General features: G+C 35.7%; 1 protein-coding gene across 1 annotated transcript in view; it reads left to right on the forward strand.

Moving 5' to 3' along the window:
- The window catches only part of KCNH8 (potassium voltage-gated channel, subfamily H (eag-related), member 8), a 202,597-nt gene that overhangs the window by 952 nt on the left and 175,728 nt on the right, over positions 1–25,917 (forward strand). The window lies entirely within an intron of this gene.

The raw sequence follows: 25,917 nt of genomic DNA on the forward strand, positions 1-25,917 counted from the left end.
GGCGGACGGAGGAGAGAGCGCAGATTTGGGCCAAAATGAACTCCCTTCCCTTTAAAAACCATCCAGACATCCAAAGTGGAGGAAAAACAAACTCTGATTTGAGTCACTGTCAGCTGTTTCTTGACTGAAAACGTTGCAATCTAACGGGTTTGATATCTTCTTGATTATGTATCTATCGGCATTTTCTCAATGGTTCAGTTAGTGTGTGATTAAGACAACTGAACTGTGATTACTGTATCAATAAGCTGTAAAATGTCAAGAAAATGATATAGTTACTGAGACCACTTGCAGAGAAGCACAGAGCTGCACTATAACTGCTCTGCTAGTCTGAGGATACATAGCTAATTATGATTCAGTGCTGTATTTAACTGATACTTCGTTATAAAGCAATCCCTCTTAAGGCTACTTAGATATTCCTTTGACTACGGAAATCAAAGTCCTTTTCCCCCATCCTCCACCCTTTTATTTCTATAAAGCATATGGGTATTATTTACTGCATATTGAAGCATGCAGCTCTAATAGCAGTTTTGCTGCTGATACTGTCATTTGCCAGAAAAGCAGTGCTTCCCCGCCTTGTGCTCAGGACCCTCCCCCTTTACAATGGCTTCCTTTCAAAGGATGGAGCACACAGCCTGCGAGCTGTACACACAAACATTTCACGAATTCTATATTGTTCTTCAAAGATCCAATTTAGCAAGCAACATTAGTGATGAAATGCAGGTCTTTTATTAAATAAACACTAGAAAAATGTCTAATCCCTGTGTTCTCAGTGACACTGACAGACAAGCGTGGTAGTAAGTTTACTGCTTATCTGAATTCTATAGCCAAATGTAGGTACTTTTTTAAAGCAATAATTCTACTAACCTTCGTGAAGTCAATTGGGCCAATATGTTCTTAAACAAGACAAAATAGGCCCCAGTGTCTTACTTTGAAATCCCTAATGCTAACAACTCATCTATTTTTTCCTGGGTTGTAATTGAAAAAGAATGTAATTAAGTATTTAAGTACCTCAAGAAAATGCAGCGCATTATATTTTATTACAGGCAGTGAAATTTTTCTTTTTGGTTAGCATTTCAGAATTTGGCTTAACTATTAAACAGGCCTAATCTAGAAGTCGTCATTTTATGATTATCAGCATGTGAAATATTCCCAGAAGTTCACAAGGGAAGACTTTTTATGAACTATGTAGTCTTACATCTAATAAAACTTTGGAGGATGGTACTTTTCTATGGAAAACTGGTAGCATGTCTCTTAATTTAAAGAATAACATAACATCTCTTTTGGAGTGCTAGAGTAAAGTGATGAATCAACTTAATGTTTTTCTGAAAGAGTTATGTATACCAATCAATATCATAGCTCAATTTAAAATCTTCACAAATAGCTCATCTCCTTTGTTGCTTTGATACAACATATTTTTTCCTTTAAAATGATAGATTTAAATATAAAAAAATTGATTCTTTAACTGACTTTTTTCAAATAAAGAAATGCAATTTTGCAAAATGTGTATATATATCTGAGCATCAAGTAGAAGCATTAAAGCAAATTTTGTTTTCATTTAAATTGTCCAGGTGGTATTACTGAGGTTTTCAGGTGGCTGAAGCTAGAAGTAATACTGATGGCTAATCCTTGCAGGAGTCGGTCCCGTGTCTTACTAGTTTTATAGGTGATGCAGTCTGTGAAAGGAATAGAACTGATGCATGGCACTGCACCTGAGGCTGTGTTTCATAGACAACTTTGACCTCATACATGAGGATATTTAAATGTTAAAATATGGGTTTGTGTCAAAGGGCTTTTTTTTTAGTTTGTTGTTTTAACATAGTCTGTAGTTAACAGAACTCCTTTCATTTTAAGCCTCTGGGAAGGATATATTATGTTGTCATCAGTGATAGACTAATCCACCAATGCATCTTTAATCCAGAAGAGGGATAATTCTAATTCTGGGCAGTAGTGCAAGAAAGGATTCCAGATAATATTAGAAAATATGCTTTGCTTTGCACAGAACACTTCAAAAATTCATTCACATAAGTCTTTTAATTTTACTACTGCAACAATTTATGTCTAATTAGCAATTATAAATCACATCATGAAAAAATTACACATCTCAAAAAAGCCTAGATAACAACTGCTTGACAGATACTTCAGCTGCTCAGAATTCTCACGGTAGATAGTCTAGATTAATGTTGGGGTGACTCTTAGCTGTGCAGGAGATCCCAGAGATCTCCTTCTGCAAAGTTGCCATTACCTGTGTTGCATATGTGGAAGACAGCATTAAGGGTTTGCCTATCTGGACTTCCATGACAGAGCTCTTGGATCTGCCTATATGCAATTATATCTTCACCTTCTTACAACTCTGAAATGGCTTTTGTGTCCCTGACATTGTAGTTTAAGTCAATGTTTTCTCAAAGGGCTTCCCCCCGCCCCTGCCGATAACTAAGCACCAGGTTATACAAACCCTTTCCCCCCCTCTGTTAACAGTGTGTTTATGTGGCTATTGCTCACTCAGAAAACATACACATTTTCAAAGTAGCAAATTGTGGTTTGGGTTTTTGGTGTGGGTTTTGGGGTTTTTTTTTTTCCAGCTTTTCAAGACAATATTACTTTCAAGTGTGAAAATATTTCAAATATAAGCCTATAATTAACACCCCCAAATATTATGAAACTAAATGTCTGAAGTTATTTACTTCACTTCAGGCTTTTGAATGGAAAATTTGTACATTTTTGCTTATTATCCCTATTTAGATTAGGAGAAGCATTCAGAAATGGTTGCATGGTAGAAAATTATTGCTTTCTCACATATGAATATATATAAAAATACATATTCTGTATGTACTATTTATTTATTCAAATAGATAAATCCACACCAGAGGTGGTTGTTTCTAGAAATTTGTGATACTTTCTCAGACAGGAAAGCTAAAAGAGATTCAACAAATGGCCTCATTAATTCATATTTTAAAAAGCACGAAATTTTGTGTATGGTTACACTATAAAATGGCAGCTGAAGTTCTATAATTATCTCTTGTGTCTATCAAATATGATCAGTTTCCAAATTAAGTGTGTACTTCCACATCCTTATTAACAATCTTGTATGATCAGTCTAATCTGAAGATCAAGCTGAGTTAATTCCTTCTTGCTCACTGTCAATGGTGATAATTTGATAATTCCCTATTTGTAGAACAACTTCTACATTCAGATTTGTTTTCCAATTAAAAACTTGCTCAAGTATTAACAAACAGAACTTTGTACCCAAGCAGCAATTTTCACAGCTTTTTTTTTTTTTGTCTTTACCAATCACATGGATTCACTTTTCCTGTTGCTTTAGTTACCCCTGAGGGGTGATCAAAAGGTACCTGATGAGAACATACAGGTTTAAGCATATCAAATTTAGTGGCAGTGTGCTTCCACTGGCATCGTGGGTAGAACCAGGTTGTCTCTTTCGAATAATCAGCAGTTGGTACAGAACTGAAAGCCTTTGTATACATTGATCTTCCCACATTGCAGGGGCAGATAGCTTGCATTCCTCCCCCGCTCCCCCTCCGGCCACCCCCATGATTTGCTTTTCATGCTTACCTCTGGTGAGGTCTGCCAGGTTGAGCCAATGCACTAACACTTTGTGCAGCTTTGTCGTTAAATTCTGTGTCTCATTCAGATTGAATCCTACCCTCTCTAGACTAGTCAATGTGCTGCTTAATTATAACGTGGTTGTCACAAAAACTTCAAAGGCAGCAAAGCACTTCCTGGCTACTGATGCTACTCAGCAGTTCACCCCCAAACGGGCTCAAGGAATTGCAACAGTGTCAGGTGTAGGAAAACAACGGCTGAGCTTTCCAGGTGGAGGACCGTATTGACTAGACTCCAGGACCAGAATGGTCAACCTCCCAAAGACAAAAGCTTGTGACCAAAGAAGGGTGAAAGGCTCAAACTATGGCAAGCACTGATCAACGTTAAAGAGGCTTCCAAGCAGTGTCAGTGGAAAAGCTGGAGGCGTGTCAAACCCTCCCTCTGAAGAAGTGGAAGTGCAATGGAGATGGTCTAGTTCTTTCTGCTACAGATCAAGTTAGTCAGCTAGAGGAAAATTTCCAAAGATACATATATAGTTTTTCTTCTGTTATGCAGAGTCTTTTTGCCTGTTTGCTTATATCCTTGGATAAGTAAATAATGTGTTGTTTTGAGTGAATCCTGTATTTGTCACTGCAAGAGTGTACTGTTAACACAAGAAAAAATCTTGCTTGCTCAGAGCACAAAGAAAGCAAATGCTTTCCTTTCTGTACTTGTCTCTGTAAGACATGGCCTGAGCTCGATGTAGCTCTGTTACTAAAAAAAGGCAAATGTGATTTTGAATATAAATCAGGGGTCAGATGTTGGAATCTGTGTTGTGCTGTTGCTCTTCGCTGGAAGTAACCAAGAGGCTAGATTAAGCAGCTACTTGAAAAATCTTTTCCTCTTCTTTTGGCACACGTGTTGGGGGTGTAGAACCTCATAATTTAAGGTTGTTTTATTTGGATGATCTTTGCTTTCAGCAGCTATAGTAATTTCTGATTCTAACTTGAGCTGAAGTTGGACCTGAAAGACACAATTGGAGGGGTTCAGAGGCATCTTAGGATGACACTTCTTAAGTAATTCTTGAGTTCTGGTCCTAAGGATCTGGTTCAAGGAAAAAAAAAGTGTGCAGGTGCCATTTTTAATACCTAGTCACTGGATTATTCTTTAAAATCATGAAAATTTGTTATTACTGTATGTTTTATTCAGAGAACATGTTATTGCTAGAGAAAATACTGATGTATTCAAATTGTCAGGTGGTGTTCTCTTTTTTTTCACTAGACAGAAAGAACTTAGAATCACAATCCTGCAGCGCACCCATTCAGAAGGCTATGTAACTCATTAAGCACACCACTTTTAAGTCTATGGTTCCAGGTTAATGCTTGTAAATGTAAAGTTAGACTAGTTGCCCACACTGTTATTTCAGAAGTAAACTCTGTATTTGAATTCAAGATGAGCATTTGAAATTTAAGAGTGGAAAAGAGTCATTAAGTAAGGGATTTTTTTTCTTTTCTGAATAATACAAAAATATTATCTCACTATTGTTTCTGGGTAGAATTTTACATGTGAGCCTAAGAAACCTGATACTCAATGCAGTGATCAAAACCAATGTGTATATTTGAAGTGACATATATTTGAATGAATTTATACTTTGTCAATGGATTACAGAAGAAACTCTTTAGAGGGTTTTTAAATCTTAGATGATTATCAGAATTCCCACTAGAGATGTTCTGTAAATCTACTCACTTTTTCTTCTCCAAATGTATGATACTATTTTCTTCTCTGATAAATTTCAATGAGTAAATAAGTTTGCTCTAAAAATAGATTTATCTTATTGTTATCATTGCATTTATACATTCAACTTCTATTTTATTCTATTTTTATTTTGTTTATGCAGGTAGCAATTTTATACACATTTCCAGTCTTTTTGGGTGCAAAGAAAATGTGCTCAGAGTATTGTTCAGAGCAATAGAACAATAGAAATACAACAAAAACACTGCCTCGAGCACGTGTAAAACTGTAAGCAAAAATATATGCATTAATATATGACAATAAATCAGGAAACGTATGGGTTTACAGAGCATTAACTACTGTTAGTACTATTCTGATGTAATGTATTTTTGAAAGGGAAGTTGCACGTATTGCATCGGCTGTAGCCTGGAAAAGGTAAACACAGGCAATTGCTACAGTAGTTCTGCATTTTCACAAGCTAGCTTACCTTACCTCATATTAAAGTGACTAGAAGTAAAGAGCAATTAAGAAACAACCTGCTCCTAAAGTAATGCTGTTTCCTGCCCACTCAATCTAAAAATAAACAAACATGAAAGAGAGAAAAAAGAAAGTGGGGGAGAGATAAAGAAACAAACGAAGCATTCTCAAACTGCAGACAGGAGAGAGACTTCCTCAACAGTAAGAAAAGTCGTCTTTTGGAGTTTCTCTTGCCAAATGCTTCTGGCTCCTTCTGTTTTCCAGGACCGATAATAGTATTCAAAGGCTTTTGAACAGGTGTTGTTCTTAAAATACTAGCATATTCAACATTGAACTTGACATTACATACCTTCTGAGCATCCCTAAAGCTTAATGCTGGGCTGTCTATCATTTCAAGGACAGCCAAAGACAGCTGTCTTATGTTATGGAGAAACATCTTGTCTTCCCTGTTCCCTGTTGATCTTAGATGCAGGACTTAAGAAAAGTGGTCCACTATCTTATGGTGCTGCAATGATTTGCCCCTTTTCAAGGAAGGGTGATTTGTTTGTTGTTGGGGTTTTCTTGTTTGTTTGTTTGTTTGGGTAGGGTTTTTTTTCCCCTCCTCACAAGTCACCTCTTCTATTTTCAGTGGTTGCTTAAGACTAAGTGTAGAGCTTTCTCATCCCCTGAGAGAAACCTAGGTTGAGTCAGTTGTCCCTGGGTCTTCAAGAAACAGTTTTCAGCAGAACGTATTTTTGAGAATTCATGACCAATTTAATTATTTTCCATTAATGTTTTTAATCAGATTATATAAAAAGCATTCAGAATTCTGTTGTATTTTATCCTTAAAGCAGCAATGCTTCTTTATGAAGATTAGTGAACTCCAATAGGAACACACTTATTTTGCGTAAGGAAGAAAGCAAATAAGCAGTAATAAGGATAGCCAAGGCAACTGTCCTAAAAGACTTCCAAAGTGTTCCCTCTCAAGTGGAATGAAGGAGGTAACTGGTTCTATAGCTGAGTTTGTCCATCCTTGAGAAATTAGGAAAAATATTGAAAATACAAGTAAAACAACTGCTAGTACCATCTAGGTTTTTCACAGAATTTTGTAATGGCAAACTGGCAACATGCAAAGTCAATTTTTTGGTAAAAATGAAAGAAAATAAAGCCCAGTTTTAAAAATTTCTGGCCTAACTCTACTTTCAGTGAAGCCGATACAAAATTTATTCCTGTTATAATCAATTTTTTTACTTCAGTGAGAACAGAAGTGTTCAGGTACAACTTTTGTCATGGTGTGTTAAATTTTGCAAATCCCTGAGATAGCTTTTAGCAGTTTTGCAACTGTTTTGCAAAGACAAAAGTCTGTCTCTTTCTTAGAGTGACTGCAGTTGTATCTTGCTGAGCTCATTCAAATTGTATCAGTATCTTAGGTAAATGAATGAGGAGTGTGGCCCAAGACCTTAAATGACCTTTCCATATAGTACCTTAGCTTTTCCTATTTTTTCTAGTAAAGGTATTAAAAAAATATTCATGCACTAAGTACAAAAAATTTTCCTTAGTACCAAACACAAAATAGAAATGCAAAAACCTTATGTCTGTGTTTCAGGAAATATGAATTTATGCACTCTTAAGAACGAAACATGAAATATCAGGAAATTATCTCCTTTAGAATTCACAGTATTTGACAAATAGTTGAAAGAAGTTAACACAAGTTATAATGGAGAAAATTATTCATAGATCCAACAAATGGGGGGGGGGAAAAAGAAAATTTGTTGTCACAATTTTTTTTTTTAATAGATCAGTAATAAAAGTGTAAATGCATCCATGCATTGAGTCTGGGTTAAACCTTTCTTGTGTCAAAAGAAGAAACAGAAGAAAAACAACTGACTCAATACAACTTGAGTATTCTTTAATAAAGACATTTAATCTATCATTACTTTTTAATGTTACCATAAAGAAAAAATAATGCAAGAGGTCTTGTTTACAATAAAGGAATTAAATGTCAGTATTTAAATGTTTTACCTTTGGGGGGATGTAGGGAGTTTTGAGGTATTATTATACGAAGCTGTAATTGTTCCCTTTTGAAGAGAAAACAGCTTCCAGTGTGCCTGCATTGAATTCACTTTTTCTCTAGGCGTTACTTATGACAGCTAGGAGTCCAGGTTCCAGCTCTTAAGACTTTTAAGGGTTGAAAGTTGCCAGGGTTATTTTGATTTTCCTTCAATTTGAACCTATAGAAATAGAGATTCATGTGGACAGCATGGACCTGAAACTCATTACTACAGCTTTTTTTGGTGCCCTTTTCTTTTTGCCTTCCATCTCCCTCAACAGCTTGTTATGATACGTGACTAGACATCTTATTCCAAATGTATGAAGGAGAACTCTAAGCTGGTCATTTTGTCATTTATTTGATTTTTACGACGACAAAATTGTCCTAAGACAAATAGCATGATGATTTTTTTTTTCCTAAATGTCAGATATCTCCTGTGATGAGAAGAGCATGTTTTTGCATAAATTGTGCCTTTTCTTACATTTTGGAATTATCGACGATAAGAAACATAATGTGAATATTATATTGTTTTAGAGGAAAATATTTTTGTAGGAAAAACAAATTCTTCGTGGAAGATCAAACACCTTTGGTGGGTAAAAGAACTTCAATAAATTAATAATAATCACAGTATATCACCAATAAGTTGATTTTTTTTAATTATCTAAATGAAAATACACAATATTTTAATCTATGTCTTTCTTTTGAATATGTGGATTAAGCTTGTAAGATAAGATAGTCATTGCAATTACAAAACTGGATTCTTTATTGAGTTGAAAGATCTTGAGGCTAGGAGTTTGCACTTTTCCACTTCAAGAACAGCGGGAAGAAGCATGCACCTAGTGAAACCTGCCATTATAGAACCATGTGTTAGGCATTTCAATAATTAAAATGTCAATGTAGAAAAGTATAGTTAATAAATCCTAATGGAAGAGGTTGAGCTACACATTTGCCAAGAATAAGGGAAGTTAACAGGATCACTGATTTTCAGAGGAAAATATGTAGCTATATGTTGTGACTGTTTCAGTGATGTAGTAATATGGCAGCATGGAAGGAAAAAGGTGAGAGAATAGTTACACACTATATTTTGGGGGCTATTCAAAATCTTACTGTAAATTAGTCTTTGTGATTTTAAAAATATATTGTGGGCTTTAATGGCCCTGTTTTAAACAGAGCTGTCCTACAATACGATATGGCCAAGTTACTATTTAGAAGTACTGCTTCTGCATTGGAAACAGAAAGCAGGATGCATTAGATATCCTGAATCTCTTTATCTTTTTATATTTTTACAGAAATATTTACCTAATTTTTTTTTTTAAAGTAGACTTATGAGATTTTTAGAATTCATCAGGAGAGTGGCTCTGCTGATACTGCTTTGCAGAGTATGCATCTGAGAGTGGTTAAAACACAACATGCTCCATGTATCGGTTACCAACAAATTCTTCTCTAGAACTAGGCAGAAGCTGGCTCTTGCATCGTGCTACATTGAGTCCTTCTCTAAGGAAAAGGGTGGTAGGCTTGGCTACTTCACATCAGTTATGTGAACTCACTGCAGTGCAGTATGAGACAGAAGATGGAGGATTCATCCTTTCCATCCTTACAGGTGTGCTAAGGGTTGTGCTGGTTAAAGCCTACTCTCAGATCATCTTCTGGTAGGGTGCAGGTTTGCACCCAACTATTTCCAATAGCTTTGACATCCCTATAAGAGCTTGTCATTTTTCCCTCTTTGAATCTGTGATTTTTGTCTTCAAATTCATTAGCAATTGCAGATAATTATTTGTTAACTCATTTTCCTATCTGTAGCCAGTAGCCATAAGTGATATGTGCATTGTGAAAAAGCAAGCTATTCTCTTTTAAGATGTATTAAAAGCCTTAAGAAAAAATAGATTATAAATGACCTTAAATACAAAATTGATTTTTTTTAAAGTTTTATTTACAGTATGAACTGGAGTGGTGAATGGTTTTCAGAGGAAAGAGGTAGTCTTATGTGGTAAAGGGTACGAGCCATCTTTAGCCAAGAAAAAGAAAAGGAGGGAGCAGCTGCGAAGAAGCAGTGATTGACTGGTGGGAGTGCTGAGTTAGCAGCAGGTAGTGCTTTGGAATGAACTAAATGGCAGTAGCACTGTGGGAAGTTTACTTCGGTGCAGAATACAGTCAGGGAAATGTTACTATGAATGAGTATAGTCGCAAGAGGATTAAAAGCACTGTCTTCTCTCTTCTCAGAGAACAAATTACCTGTGGTCCTACCTAGTGCTTGGTGGAAAGCCATATGGCAGTCTTAGGTGTCACAGGCCAATGTGTCTTCATTATCTTCTTGGTGAATGTTTAGCCACTAAAACTAATGAATTAAAGTCTTCATTTCATCATATTGTAACTTCTAGCTGGTTGATATGAGGAAAGGAAGCAATTAAAAGTAAGTTAGGTAGTTGGCTTGGTGAAAAAGCATGGTAAGGATTGACTATGACAACTTGTTTTGTGTTTTGTTTTGGGGTGTTTTGTTTTTTTTTTTTAAAGGACCACCTTTATAAATGATTACTTTTGAGGAACCAGGTTTTTTGTTTGTTTTGTTTTAACTGATTTTAGGTTTTTTGTGTGGATGACTGGATAGGACGTGACCTTATTTCTTCATAAACTTGCATATAGTATGTCTGAAAGTCTGCTGTGGTTCTCATGTTTGCCGTCTGTCCTGCCCCTCTCCCAGAAGTTTCCACTCCTACTGTTGGGGTGGATCGGATCTGACTAAACAGCTGCTGAGCAGCTACAGATTGCATCCTGGCAGTGAACAGTCCCAGCTTAACTCCATGCGTGGGGCTGTGAATTACAGCAATTCAGTGCTGCTTCCCCAGGCAGCTGATTGATCCCTGCAGCAGAGGCAGCGATCAGCAAGAGTCAGGATGGACAGGTGGAAATTACTGCAGACATTTAATCTCATTAGTCATAATTCTTACACAAATAAAACGGGCAGCTGTTGAGCTGTTTTCATACTGCTATGAGCAGGATCCAGATGGGGACCTGGGGTTTTGGTTCCAATTGCAACTCAGTGCTAATAACCGAAGCAGATAGTGGAAGCAGTAACTCTTGGAAAAATGCAGACTTTGTTACCTCCCTCTAGTTGGAGCTATCTGAATTGCTCTTTTTCCCCTGCTTTCGTCCTAGCTAAACAAAACAATTATGTATTAGAGGTTCACTTCCTTTTGACCCCAACAGTATCTTCAGAAAAGCAATTTTCTATCTGGACCTTCCAACACCTTGTATTTCGGGTATGTTTATAAATACAGAAACATATATACAGGTGATAACATGCTTTAATTACTCAAGAAAGCATGCTTCAGTTAGGAGTAGTAGTTCATGTATTCATCTTTCTGCTGAAGAGAGTCTTCTGGGAATGATTGCTTGAACTGCCAGGGCAGCTGCAGGCCTTCTGTTTGTGTCTTTTGTGGTGAATAATTTTAACATTACTAATTTCTGCTGTCTTTTTTTGTGGGTTTGTTTTTTAAACATAAATAATCATAACCTGATGTGGTATCAGTCTCACCTGAAATATAACAAATTGCTGAAGTAAGAACTTCATATAAATAGGTATGATCACTCACAGAAATCGGGAAACAAGGAAAAGATTTCCTCCAATGCAAACAACAGTCAGAGGGGGGAAAAGAAAAACAGCCACTATATGCATCATTAAGTAAGGTGAAAAGTATAGGTAAATTGTCCAGCTGACAGTTTCACAAGTGAATAGTACCAGGAGTGTCTCTTCCAGGGAAGCAGGAGACCAAATTCAGGGAATTATTAGCTACCTAAATAAATAAATAATCTGGAACTATAGTCATTCATTCACCTTTTACCTTCGTTCTGCTTTTAAAAACACATTTCCCTTTATGAATTCTCTGTAGGCAGTGTCTTCCCACTGAAAGGAAGACAGACAAAGGCCAGAAAGCCCAACAACAGAAATACTGTATGACCCACACCATGATGGATAGATCTTAATAAGCCTAGTACTGGGAGATGAGTGAAATAATTACAAGTAAAGCTAAGAGGTTAGAATTAATTGGGGGAATTACACTAGGTTTTTTTCCCCAGCCTGATGTGGTTGATATTTTATATGAACTGTCATTAAAAAAGAATACTTCCAGGGGTACAATTAAATGTTATGAGACATTTTCTGCCACCTTTACACATTCTGTTCTATGTCGGGCTGACTTTCTGAGATGAGCGAGAATGGTGAGAAACAGCTTTTTATATTTATAGCAAGAAGGTATTTTCTCCTAACCTTTTTGATGGTCAGAAGTACATAAAATTGATTGCTCATGTTTAATTAAAATGTACACAGTAATTATTCTAATGAAAATATTTTTCTAAAGTGAAGTTAATGAAAAAGAATCTTTGTAATGGTGTTTTAGTTTGATAGTTGCTGTTTTTCCAGCTATTAAACTTTAACATATTGCTGTGCAGAACACAGTGATTTTATTTCATCTGTTTTAATGCTCAGAGTATTGTAGCAGTTTGCATAATGCTTGAACATTTTGGTGTTCATTTATCATGGTTAATTCGTGGCTTCCAGGGAGAGTTTGTGAATGGCACAATAAACTAAACGTAGTAATAGAATAGTTTGCTCTTGAAAGCAGGTGCTTCCTGACAGCTTTTCAGGCTTGGCAAGCAAAGTTTGTGGCAGTAAACCTCTGCAGTGAGCATTCTGATAGCTTGGCTGTGGAAAAAAAAAAACAAACCCCGAATCTTTGCTTTTTGATGGACCTCACCAGTATCTTCTTTGGTACATAAGACAATGCTGTCTTGGGCAATATGACATGGAATATCTCTCGGGCTGAGAATGCAAAGTGGGAAATGCTCTCCAGCCAGACTCAGTCCAACTTCATGGCATGGCGTTCTGCTGCAGGGAAACACCAATGCCTCTCTTGTTCCAGGAACCTGTGTGCCAGATTAGTATGTGATTAGCAGATCAAATATCAGGGCTGGCAGCTACATATAAAATATGGGCACCTGACAGGAAAGGGTCCGAAGTACTGCACTGTGTGATATTCAGGGATTATGAGACAAAAGCCAAGAGCTGTTCTTTGTATTATCAAGAAGGTAAAATAATACCCAGAAATAAAACAAATTGTATCCATAGAAATTCTATATATTTCTGCCAGTACTGCTACTCCACACTAAGGGATATGTTTATTGTGGTCATTAAATTCCCAGTGCTTCCTGAATGAATTTGTACTTGCACTTATAATCAAGCATATGGCATTATTATGAAAAACAAAACCAAAGCCTCCTGTTGTTCTGAACCAAAACATTTATCTTCAGTTTTTAATTATCTGAAATTTTGGATCAATTCTGCAAATTTATCAGGTTTTAAGCTTAAAAAGTAATTTTCAGAAGCTTTTTGCATTTTGTTACTCAAGAAAGGTCACGATGATCAAAATAGTTTCAGGATCTCTAGTACCATCTAAATAGTTCAGTTGCTCAAGTGTAGTGACAAAGGACTTGACAATTGTAACAGAAGACAAACAGGGAAGTTAGAAGAATGAGGGATGTATCTTATTTCCACAAGTGCAAACTACTGCAAGAGTTATAGTTATGAGACTTTCATAACCAAAAGTCACCCTTGCACCATATCTATTCCATTCTTGCCATGAAAGGGATGTATTTCACACCCTTAATTCTTTCTGTAGGATACTTACTTTATGTGAATGGCTTATTGTACATGAGAAGCATGTTCCTATCCTTACCCTGTATTTCCAAAATTATTCATAGAAAGATATCCTAACAAGACCAGTCTAGCATAAAAGGTTAAACTTCACTTAAACTACACTGGTGACAAACCTGAAGGAACAAAGCACAGAACTAGGTAGTCTAGGTCACAGAAACTCATCCTGCATTAGAAACAGATATCATCTCTCTTTTTCTAATCTTGGAATGTTCTCAATCACAGACTTTGAAGAAATGAAGAGGATTTTTCATGACAAGGGATTTGTAACAACCTACGCTAGGATGAAACAGCATGTCTATAAAGAGGCATTCTATCTTCACTTGCAACGCATATCTTTCACAACATTAATGCTCAGTCAGCAAGACAAAAACTTGTCATATAAATATTGTTTTAAATGTCCAGGATAAAAAAATATTCCTATAAAAATGTACTTTCTACTTTCCAAAAAGTTCTTCTAATAATGCAGCTTTCAGACCAAAAGTAAAAAGAAAATTACATAAATGTTTAAAAAGAAAAGGAAAACCAAAACTAAAAGAAGAGAACCCAGGGAAGTGACTGTTAAACAAACAAGCCTAATATAAACAAAAATGTGGCAGTAATTAATTTTTATATTTTATCACATTGACGTGTTTGTTATTTCATAACTTCAGGATTGCTATGTTGTGTTCTAGCACACTTTGTGAAGCATCAGGAGCACATAAGGAGTCAACAGTGGTTTTTACTGGTATTGACTCCGTTTTCTGAGGCACAGCTGAATTTGTTTTCAGTCTACTGAAAACAAAAATATAACTACTATGAATACGCTAAGGTGTCATGATCTGTCTTCCTGTTGTCAAAATCAAGACCAGAACTTTCTAGCACATTACCCATATGCACTTACTTAATTTGTTTCTCTAAGGTAGTTATCTTTTGCAGTTCCTTCCACTCAGACTAGGTACCAGCAGCCCAACCTGCATTTCTACCAAAACAGTTCTTGACTTGGCTCAGGTCAGTTGGAAAATTCCTTTTACTAAGTATGATAGAGCTGTCCTCAAAGTATGGGGATGTTCAGTTGCTTACTTGTTCACCAGGCTAACTGTTTAAGTACTGAGACTTTTTATTTCCATGAATAATACACAGGCTTCATGGGTTTCTCATGGGAACTACAATGCTAGCCTGAGTTCTTCTCCATAACTGGAATATAAACTTAAGTGATGAGAAATGTGAACCTTTATACCTAGTCCTGAACTTGCCACTTTTAATAAGCAGTGATCATGGGATTAAATCAAAGGGACATCTAGAAAGTTTCTTTGTATAATCCTTTTTTTAATTTTTTTTGTTGTTGTTGCTTAATTTCACAAAGTGCTGAAATTCTAACATCTAAAATTTTTTAAAGTATCAGATACAAAAATCTCTCTTCAGCTCTTGCAAATATGTGAAAGTGATTTTGTGTGCCAAAGAACCAATGAAGCCTTGCTTCGCCTTGCAGTTGAGTTCCTATATGAATTTTCTGAAATCCAATAAAGTCAAGCTGACACTGAAGCTTTGTGAAAATGGGGCATGAATAATTTCTCTCCTGGTTGTTTTGTGAAGCTTATAGTATCTCATCACCCTTCAGACCTCTTCTCCCTTGTTAAATATTGCTGAAAACAGGCAGGGGATTTAGTGTCGAGAAGGGAAAAGATGGGGGGGGAATCAGATGTGCATGGGTAACACACTCACTTATGTTCTGTTTGCTTTATTACAGAAAGCAGCAACAGATTAAAACTTTCTTGAGAGATTCAGCAAGCATGGGCAATCCGCAGCAGTTTAAGTACCACCCTTTATTACACTCAGAAATAGATGCTTAACTGACTGCATTGATGCTTTCCAAGTTCAGACGTATTTGGCTTCAGTATCCTAAAAGAAATGCTTGCTACAGTAATTCTGAATCTATTGCTATGAGAGAAGAAATTAATCAATTGTAATGATGAGAAGATGTATAACAGTCATATGTTAGTTTTCCTTCTTGCTATTTTAGATATGAGCCTTTTCTCAGAACTGCCTTCCTCCCTTTTTAGCTAACAAATTTCTCAGTCAATGTCCCTCTCACAAGTGTGAGTGGAAGGACTGAAGATGGGCTTTGTGACAATTGGATATTTGGGAGTGGGCTTTGAGTGATTCACTTGATTCGCTTTCCTGATGAAAGAAACTCTGAAAGGTATGGTTAATTTGGGACTATTTTTTTTCCTTAACTGGTTTAAGTTATTTACAGAATGGAGTAGGGGAAAGTGCTTTTCTCTCTTTTGACTACAGAGGAAATGTTGCATTCCTAATCTTTAGTGCTACTTGGATGCACTTTAATTAGAGGTCTAAAATAGACCTTATGACTACCCTTCATAACTGCATAAAACTTATGATAAGAATCTCTTAATAGCTCCTGTCAAATATCTCACGTCTGGAAACAGTGGAATCAATTATGTTTGAGAGTTACCTTTTTTCTGGTTTTATGGAAGGATGTCATAAAACACCGTCAGAATTATGCCTCTTTCTCTTAAGAGGACTGATGCAGAGAGCGAAATAGAGTGGTCAAAAACAAGGCCACTTTGGTTTTTGTCTTGCATTTTTTCCATGCATCTGCCTGAAGCAGATGGAACTTAAGCTAATTTCATCAATAGAAATTACTGCCTAAGTTAACTGGAATAATTTATTTGTTTGAAACAGTTTAGAAATAAATGACACTTAAAGCAGTTATCTAGCAACATTCATTTTTACACAGTTTCAGTTAAACCATAGATTATCACACAAAATGAAGCAGCTGGGGGTAGCTGTGACGCTTGAGAAAGGAGACAAATTTGTATCCATAAATTTAACCATCTGGGTATGGGGAGGACTTTTTTAGGTATGTGTGATATAGGTAGCAGTCTCAATATGCACATAATGCATTTTCTGATAATTAAACCGTATTCAGTTATTTAATGCCTTTACTATTGCTGAATAGTGTTTTTACCTAAAAATATAGTTAAGGGGTATGAACTTAACTGGTTTAGTGATGGGGATCATAGTCTGGTTCCTTCTTGTATTTCTTTTTTTTTTTAATACTAAAATAACAACTAATCTAATGACCAATGAATTGCACATTGCGAGATACTTCTAATCAATCATGCAGTCTTTGGTGAGTTGTCCCCATGAAAACCATTTCTTCCTAAAATAGTAGCATTATCTGGCATGCAGTGTCAGAACATCTTGTACTACAGTATCTGTTGTTCTATGCAATGTTAAAAATGCTATCAAACTAGTTTCCACATAAACTGAACCACCTTGTATACCATAAGTATTTTAAAATAGTTTTATCCACTGGTAGGAAAAGCTATGTAGTTATATCATGCACTTATAAAAATCAGCATCAAAAAATACTTGCTAACATTAAAAGGATGTGGGTTCCAGTTTTTCCTTCAGAATTGATGACTGTGGAATGTCAGAGCTTTACTAATAGGGAGTAAAAATAAGAAAGTTTAGTTCGTTTGGCCTGTATTTATACTTCCACGTGTGGAAATTGGGTAATAAGGAAGAAGCCCTCCTGACAATTCTCAAAACACAGATACAAAATTAGTTTATACATAATCATCCATCTCTGATGAGTCAGCATGCAATTTATAATTTGTAGTGCATTATTTTTTTATAAGTGACTTCATTCTTGTGAATATTCACCAGTAATTTTCAGACAAATCTAAGGAGTAAAGTCAATTTTAAATTAAAATTTGAAACTTCTGGAGGACCAAATGTTTCAGTGTCTTTATTATGAATGCACTTCCTAAATGGATTTCTAGACATGGGAAAGGGACAGGCAGCTCCAGATGGTGTTTTCGCCATCTGAAAATTGTCCTTCTCTCCAGTGATTAGAGCAAGGAAGCAAGGAATAAATGCCTGAAGTTTGATGGACAAAAGGGAACATAAATAGTCCTTTCTCCCTGTGACTAAATGGCCATACAAGAGGGTAGTTGTGAAGTTAAGTCATTGAAGAATATTGATCTATTTAAAAAAAAAATCTATCCATCTATATATATATAAATGTTACAGCAAGTTCTAACCACTGCAGTGATGCAATTTGAAAACAGTTCAAAGATAACATGCTGTTTCAGAGAAACCAAGTTAGTATTGATATTTGAACTTAAATCTACTGATTATACTTATCACCAGAAATTTACATCTGCAGAGCAATGTATTGAAAGATGTTGGCCGAATTAAAACTGGGGACAGTATTTCACAGGGTTGCACTGATTCTACACTATGTCTGAACTTGACTCAGTTCTTAATGAAGCAAAATTGAAAATTAAAACCCCAGTATTACCCTTGTCTTTCAGTGCAGAGACAGTTAAATAGAATAGATGTAGAGACAGATGAACATAGGAAGCTGCACACCGGAGGTTACAAGGAAACATAAGTGGGTCAGGAGCGATTCGGTTGTTGTTTACCATTTATCTCATTTTAGTTCATAATCCCACAGGCCGTTGGGAGATTATAGTGGAACAGACCAGTCCTGTAACAATGCTCCATATAGTATTAATCAGGAAAGGAACCTTTTTTCCCTGAAAAACATGAGTACTGAGCACCCACCAAAGCATATGCCTCTTCAGGGTGAGCCCTGTCAGGTTTGAAACACCACCTGCTTGTCGCTGCGCGCTCTCCATCACTGTTTCTCAGGAACTTGCAAGTCCAGCCTTCAAAAAGGTAAGAGAGCTGAAAATGTAGCTCCATAGATAACATCTTTCCCAGCTAGAATATTTTCCATAGGAATGTCATCCTCATCTCTCTTGATATTGCTTGCAGCTGCGCAGGTGTTTCATTTTATGTTGTAAAAATACATGGCCAGTATTTGATGTCTGTGCTTTGTTACTTTATTATTACTTTAATTCACTAACTTATATCATGTCTCTTGTTAATGAGTTTGCATTAAAGACTGAGGTGTGGTCTGAATAGGTCTCCTAAACATCCTTTAATTTAGACAAAACCTGTATGTGTGAGCACTGTATGGTATCTGTGGTGTGTTTCACATGCCCTGGATTCATTGCACTAACCAAGGTGACCTGCCATGTCCATACGATCTGCAAGGTAGATAGAGTGGGTATGGAGACAACTGGTACAGCAGGTGCTCACCAAGCCTCAAATGGCATGAAGCATCGGCAAGACTGCCTGTGTCCTGTAGCAGCGTATCAAGTTAAGTCCAGTGAGACCAGAGTAATATGCACAGGAGACTTCATGTTTTCTGAAGATGGTAATCCACATGTTGCATTGATTGTCTGTCCATCAGTAAAGGCTTCGTCCCTGATTTCTGGATTTCCCATGGTCCTGCTAGCCATCTGCTCCTTCAGAAGTAAGTCCGTGGGACATGTATTCCAGACATATGTGGGAAATGCTGAAATTCTTCCCAGGTAAGAAGCCTGGGTAGGATAAAAACCAAATCTGAGGAGAAATTCAGATATCTAGTAGTTCTAGGTTTGTGTAAAAGGTCAGCAGGTTGGACGATCTAAGTTATACCTTCATTCTGGCTCTTGGGGCAGTTATTGTTATAAGGCTGAGTAATTAACAAAATTCCCTAATTCAATTTTCTTCCATTCCTGAAGTGAGGCATCAGGTACAAATAACTTGCAAGGGGGCTCTGAAGAATATTTAATGCATGTAAAACATTTTGAAGACGTACAATGCCCTGCAAAATGTTAGCTATTATTCCTTATTACTAAGAAATTATTTCTTTCCCAAATCCAGTAGCATGGCTATTATTTAAACAGAACAGAAGTGAGACAAATTTTTTAGCTTTTGGTTACTGCTGTGAATGAATATTTTTTTCAAACAGAGATTTCAATTAAACTGTCAAAATGTTAAAAAAAAAAAATAAATAAATTCTTTTTACCCTGGTTAAACCTAAACTTTCCAAGCTCTCTCTTGGAGTGAGTGGCCAATGTCACCAACACAATATTAGAAAATTGTCAATAGGCCTCAAGTCCCATCCCTACCTAGCAGAGCAGTAAAGTTGTGCTATGTTTCAGTGACTTCTGAAATAGTACTGACTGTTTGTGAAGCTGTGCAGTTACAGCTGTTGTTATATGTCATCCACAGAGCAATGATGAAGATATAATATTGTTTATGCAACTTCAGCTAAACAGAAATTTTGGGTTTCTCAGTTATGATGTCAGTTGTGTTTTGAGAAGCTTTATGGTTTCTACTGTAGCTACACATTCTCCAGTTATCATTGCCAAATTAGTTGAAACAGAACCAGCTTGTAGAACAGAGTGTATTTCCATGTTCTTTTCAAATTTTATCCATGCTGTTACTGTTACTTCTTACCATTTTGTGCCTCAAATACTCTTTTTATTGTCTGCTTGTACATTTTTCTTAATTGGATTTATCTGTTCATTCTGAATGCAAAGTAATTTTTTAAAACATCACAAAAAGAAACAAACTATCCTGTTGCTGTGAGGGATTCTTCTTTTTTTTTTTTTCTTTTTTTTTTTTTCTTCTAGCTACCTCATTGAACTTATGAAGTTGCAGGACTTAAGTTTTCTTTCTTTCTACCTCATATAGCCAACTACAGTCTTTCTTTGTGTGAATGCCCCACAATCCCTTTGTAGGAGTCAGAGTGATGGACAGATGGGATAGATCAGTGAAATAAATAGATGGAAGACCAGAGCCTTTTATTTGCTAAAGACTGTCAAGGCTTAAGCTCAAAATGCATACATGCTACTCTTTCAGAAACTCAGTGTAGAGAAATCCTACTATGATGAACCTATTAGAAGGCCTGTCCCTGGAATAGTAATTTTCCTTTTTCTTCCTTTCCTGCCTTCTGAAAGTATTCTCTTTTTTTTTATATCTATTTCATAGTATTCAATGTATCGTTCCATATGTACGAAGCGTTTTTCACTTTTGCATGGGGGCTGGGTGTACATAGGCATTGAAGAGCAGGATTACAAATGCCTTCTTCTGTGACCCACATGCTTTCCACCCACACAGCTGGCTGTCAGTCCAGCTGTTGTTCAGTTACCACATCCATTATTCTTGCTTAGGAAGAACTTAATTGGTTACTTGCTGATAAAGAAGCATACCCAACCCTGCCGACTCCCAACTCATTGTGGGCTGGGGCTTAGGCTCTTCCCTTTTGAGCTATATGAGTTTGTCCAAGCCCACTCTTTAAGTGTTTGTGTATAACTCATGTGAATGGTGGCTCTTCAAGACCTTGTCTTAATATGTTCTTTAAGATTTCACCAAAAAGGTCTTTAAAACACATAAAAATAAGCTTTTATGTAATCTTGCCAAGAAAAATATCTTTTGACTTGTGAAGGAAATAATTATTTCATGGGGATAAATTTGAGAAGTTCACATTTATTTAAATCTTAACCTTTAAACCCTCTGAGGAAGCATAAGTATCCACAGGACACTGCAGCTCAGCAATAGCTTATTGTTCAGACAGAAATATTTCAAAAACTCCTATGCTCATGTGCAGCCAGAAAAATATGTATTAAACCCTGAACGGTGAACCTTAAAGTCAGATTTCTATTTGCAAAGCAGTAGGGCAAAATACCTGTTTATTTTTTCTAAACACTTAATACTATAAGCCTTGTTTGCCATCCATTTTTAATAATAGCTTTTCATGTTAAGTTTTGCTATTTCTGCTGTTTCTTGGACAATTTCATACAGATTTTCAGATCAGGATGTGCCAAAATATCAGACTATAAACAATCTATCATTATACAGACATTTCATAAATAATGCATGGCTGTGACATGAATGAGCATGCATAACTTGCAAGGTAACCTTTTGAAACATTGATAAACATATGCAACAAAAATTTCTAAAAATTATTCCCACCTTTGCAACACTTACACACTGACGTAGTAAGGAGACAAAATGGAAGTTTAATACACAGAAACAAAAGAGTATTCTCAGGCATTGTTAGTTGTAAATGCAGACCATAACTATAATTTTTTTCTTTCAATCTGTTGGGGTGCTAGGTGAGAATATAACTACACTATTAGTAGTTATAAATCAACTTAAGGAAAAAAAACTGGTATCTATTCTGCTTCTGAAGATCATACTGTTGACTAGCAGTGCTTTGTGCAATACTCTATGCAAACTCTTTTGGGTGTGTTATTGCCAGATGATACACATATCAAAATGCAAAAAGTAGCATTTAAAAATAATCATTCTGCTCAAATATTGATTAAAAATGCAACTTAATTGCTTCTTACAGTTACTGATTTATCATAGAAGATAATTTTGATTTTGTTTTGTGAATATGAATCCTGAGTATTTCTTTGTCACTATTTAGATTTCTTAAGTATATTTTATATGGTGATCTTCTTAATGAAAAAAAATCCCTTTGCCTGTTATCTCTTCAAGTGATATTATGTTCCATTCACTTCTGAAATTCTGTAGACTGTAACGTGTTCTCCTTGAAAACATGTTGTTAGTTTCAATAGTTTACCTTCATGTTTGCATTTTTGTTTTAAACAATACATAATTTAAAACAATGCAAACTAGAGGCAGGGACAAAAATGTGTGTGACAAATTATTATAAAGAACACAGGCAGGGGAAAATAAGGCAAGGTGTCTAGAATAGATATGGTAGAATTACGGAAAAAAGATAATGGATAGAAGAAAAGGCAGAGATAATGAATTACGTGAACTGCCGTGACCACATGCCTATTTTTAGTGTGTATTGCTATTTGTGTCTAACATTTACTATGATTAAATCTACGCGTACTGTCACATATTTATAAAGCCATTTTCCCCTTGCTGACCAGCCATTTCATGCCTTAATTTTATTTTTTACTTTTTAACTAGGAATAATGGAGTTGGAAAGCTGTATTATGCTATAGTAAAAAAAAAGATCCCAGAAAATATAGCTGAAAGTCTCGTACAAAGCTGTAAGTCAAGTTTTCCTAAATATCACATATGATTATATCTTAGAGTCTTTCAGCCCTGTTAAATGACATGGAGAAAATTTATTTTAGTAGAGAACAAAAGATGTTTAAATATCTTGCAGCATGTATGTCATTAAGGAGGCATGTATTATGCTTTAATTCAATCAACTGCAGTTACCACTAAATTGATGCCATGTCTAATTTATGGTATACTACTGCAGAAAACCAGGATCCTGACATACCTTTCACTTTAATGATATGCAGGGCTCCAAATGCTCCAATTGTTTATCACTACACGATCATTCCTGTTTATTGTCATGTGTGTCTTTACATGTGGTAGGTGAGACATGCTTTTGGAAATTAAAGCAACACCATGCACCTTCTACTTTCCTGTACAGTCAGATTATCCATTTTGCTTAATTATAGTATAGAAAAACCATTACAAAGATATTCTACTTACTAAGAGTTTTTCAATGCTGAAAGGAGTAACAAGAACCAGCAATAAAGTGAAATTACCGTTCTAGGTCTTTCCAAAAATTGCAGTAAAAAAATATCCAGATGTACATGTAATTCTTGAATATAGCAATATTTCTCTATCAGACAGTGCTGTGCATGGTAAATAGGGGAAAAAAATCATCTGGGATTGATTGCATTGAAAAGCATAGTAAAATCCTGCATTTTTAGAAAACAAAGTGGGGCTCTGATTATTTTGTCAGAGCACACATCCTTTGCCTTTACTCTGTGTCCCAATTGCTGGTTTTCAAATTCTGTTCAGTGATTTGGTTCCTTTGATAAGTGGCCTTATTATCAGCACTGACTTCTTTCACAAAGTTGTTTTTCTTTTTGTTCTGCCTTATCGTCACACCAAACATCTTCCCACTCATCTGTCTGTAGGGAGATTTAGAATGGATTTCTGTATGTATTTCAGATCCCAAGGGAAAGAAGACATCTTAGGGATGATAAATCACATTTCTTGTGTGATTTATCTTAAATTGCTTACCAATTTAAGCACCTTAAGCAAGATTTAGGAAAGGACTTAAGCACAAACTTGACAGGAAGTGTATGTCAAAATCTTGTGGTTTTTTTTTTTTTTCTTCAATTATTACTTGAGTGGAAGAGGAAGGACATTGCATTAAGGGATGAGATTTTTTTTTTTGTTTTTCCTCTTCTGATTGTGGCCCAAGATTTGGGTTTACTGGATTATGTCTACTCAACTTATTTACTTTTGTTTTTTGAAGAGTGGACCTTTGTAATATATGTATTCCTTCCCGTTATTTCAATGAGAAAATGGCAGACATTACTTCTGTGGAAGTTAAGTCTCTATTTTTTTTTTATCCCACAAAAAAGAGGGTCCTCCTAATACAGCTGCCTGATTTTTTTCTTTTATTATTTTTCCATATTATTTAACTCAATAATCTTTCCTGTTTGCAAGTTACTCAGGGTTTGTATTGCTTTGACCAAGATCAAAATTTGATGATTGGATCTTTATTGTGTATGTATGTATAATTATGTATGTGCATTTCATAACTTCATTTTTTATAAAGGAATTTGTATGAAACATTTGAAATGAGGCTGTGTAAATAATGGATTCTTTAATTTGGAGAGCCTAACAGAATTTAAAAAAAACCAGAACAAACAGAAAAACATTTTGGAGATCTAAAAAACATTGTTTAGGGCTTTTATGAAAAAGTTTTTAAAAACTGTGTCTATTTTTAAATCCTTTCACTTTCAAAAATAAAACTATTTTTGAAGAATATTTCACTTTTACAGATCAAAAAATCAGTCTCTGGGATGAAACCAATCACAAAATTCAACCAGTATATGCAATTAGCTCAAGTTTATGCAAAGTGGCTCAGGGGGCACTTGTTACTTACCATGCTTCTTGTTGTTCATAGTTTACTTTTTGCTAGGTTTAGCTTCACTTACAGAATATGTCAAAAACAGTTTCCTGGCATACACTGTATTCTAGGATTATCTTCTGCACTGTGGTGTGTCTCAGTGATAATGAAGTAACATCACCATAGTAATTACACTAAGTAGTGTTGCTGATTTATTTAATGCTCTCTTATCTATTTTAACACAGTATAGCAGGTGGAAATCGGAGACAACCTGCCATCAACAGAGTGGCCCTCTGGTGTGTTAGCATTTCTCTGAGAGCTACACAGATAGTAGATAGATCATAATAAATACAAGTAGTTATATGGAGTTTAAGAATCTGTGTCAAAGTGGAGATAAATAGATAACACAATGGTGTTATCTATTCTGAGTCATCAGAGTCATCAAATAGATTCAGAACTAGAGTCCTAAATGACAAAAGAGTCCCCCAACAAGAAAAAACATTGTGGTTTTTTTAGTCCATGTTACATAGTTATTTTTGTTTCATTTAGATGCGGATACCAAGATTTGTTTAGAAAGTGAATATGTGTACTTATGAATATATAACTTGGATTAGATTATATTTTTATGAATATACTTTTAAAAACAAATTTAATAAGTAATTTATCACAGAAGTATTCTGCTTTGGTATATAATCTTTAGGAGAAGGAGGAAAAAAGTCTGTGAAAACAAACTTTAAGGAATATAATTATTAATAGTGGTCATAAATCCATAGATTTGGGTAGGTTCTAAATGCTAATGGAGATTAACATGCTTTTCTTTTCTAATCTGTATATATGTTGCTGTGATTCTCTATTTTCGAATACTCAAAATTCAGTGAAATTCTCTCTCCCTTTTCAGAGCAAGATGCTTTTTTTGGTTTTAGAAAAAGAGTTTATGGGAGTTTTTCAATTGTTTCGGTTTTTTTCATTTTCTTTCCATACGGTCGAGGTTTTGAGTCACACACTAGCTGGTGCAATAGATAATTACCTCAGCATTCAAGATAGCTCTTGAAAGCTTTTTCATAAAACCTTCCTGGGCAATATGCAGAGACAGGAGCTATCTCAGGGTATTGCTGGTTGCCAGTTCAACTACGATTTAGTGAATGGACATTCTGTTTCTCTGGATTACTGCGAGAACAACATAGACAACTGTCTGGATGAACAATTCACAGCAAAAAGTGTTCAGCAAATACCACTTTTTATTTTCTTTTTGTTTTTAACTGCACATGAAACGTCTGTGATCAGATTACACTGTACACGCATTCAGTATCTGAGAAATTCCACACTTGGGCCTATTTTTTTAACTTCCTGAGCTTGATTGCAACTTTGGGAAGGTTCCTTACAGGCATAGCAATTAGCAAGATGGGGCCTAACTTATCTGCAATTTTGATCTGTGTCCCAGTGCAGAGCCCAAGTACCTGCTCATCAGTGTGATTAAGGAATTCACAACCTCTCAGTCATTATGTTCGTGGCTCCAGCTGTCTAGGGTGAGATAAGCTATGTTTCCTTGAAACATTCGTGACATTTCTGTAAAAGGGGACAGAATCTTTTTTCAGGTCAAGAGAGTCTGTATTTCATGTATAATTCCAGCAAGCTAACTCTGCTGGAGAATGATTTTAAATGAATTTCAATTTCACAAATAACAACAATAAGGCCAGTGTCTGCAACCATTCCCTTAAG

This window comes from Pygoscelis adeliae, unplaced genomic scaffold (assembly GCF_000699105.1).
Source record: "Pygoscelis adeliae isolate BGI_AS28 unplaced genomic scaffold, ASM69910v1 Scaffold8, whole genome shotgun sequence".
NCBI lineage: Eukaryota > Metazoa > Chordata > Aves > Sphenisciformes > Spheniscidae > Pygoscelis > Pygoscelis adeliae.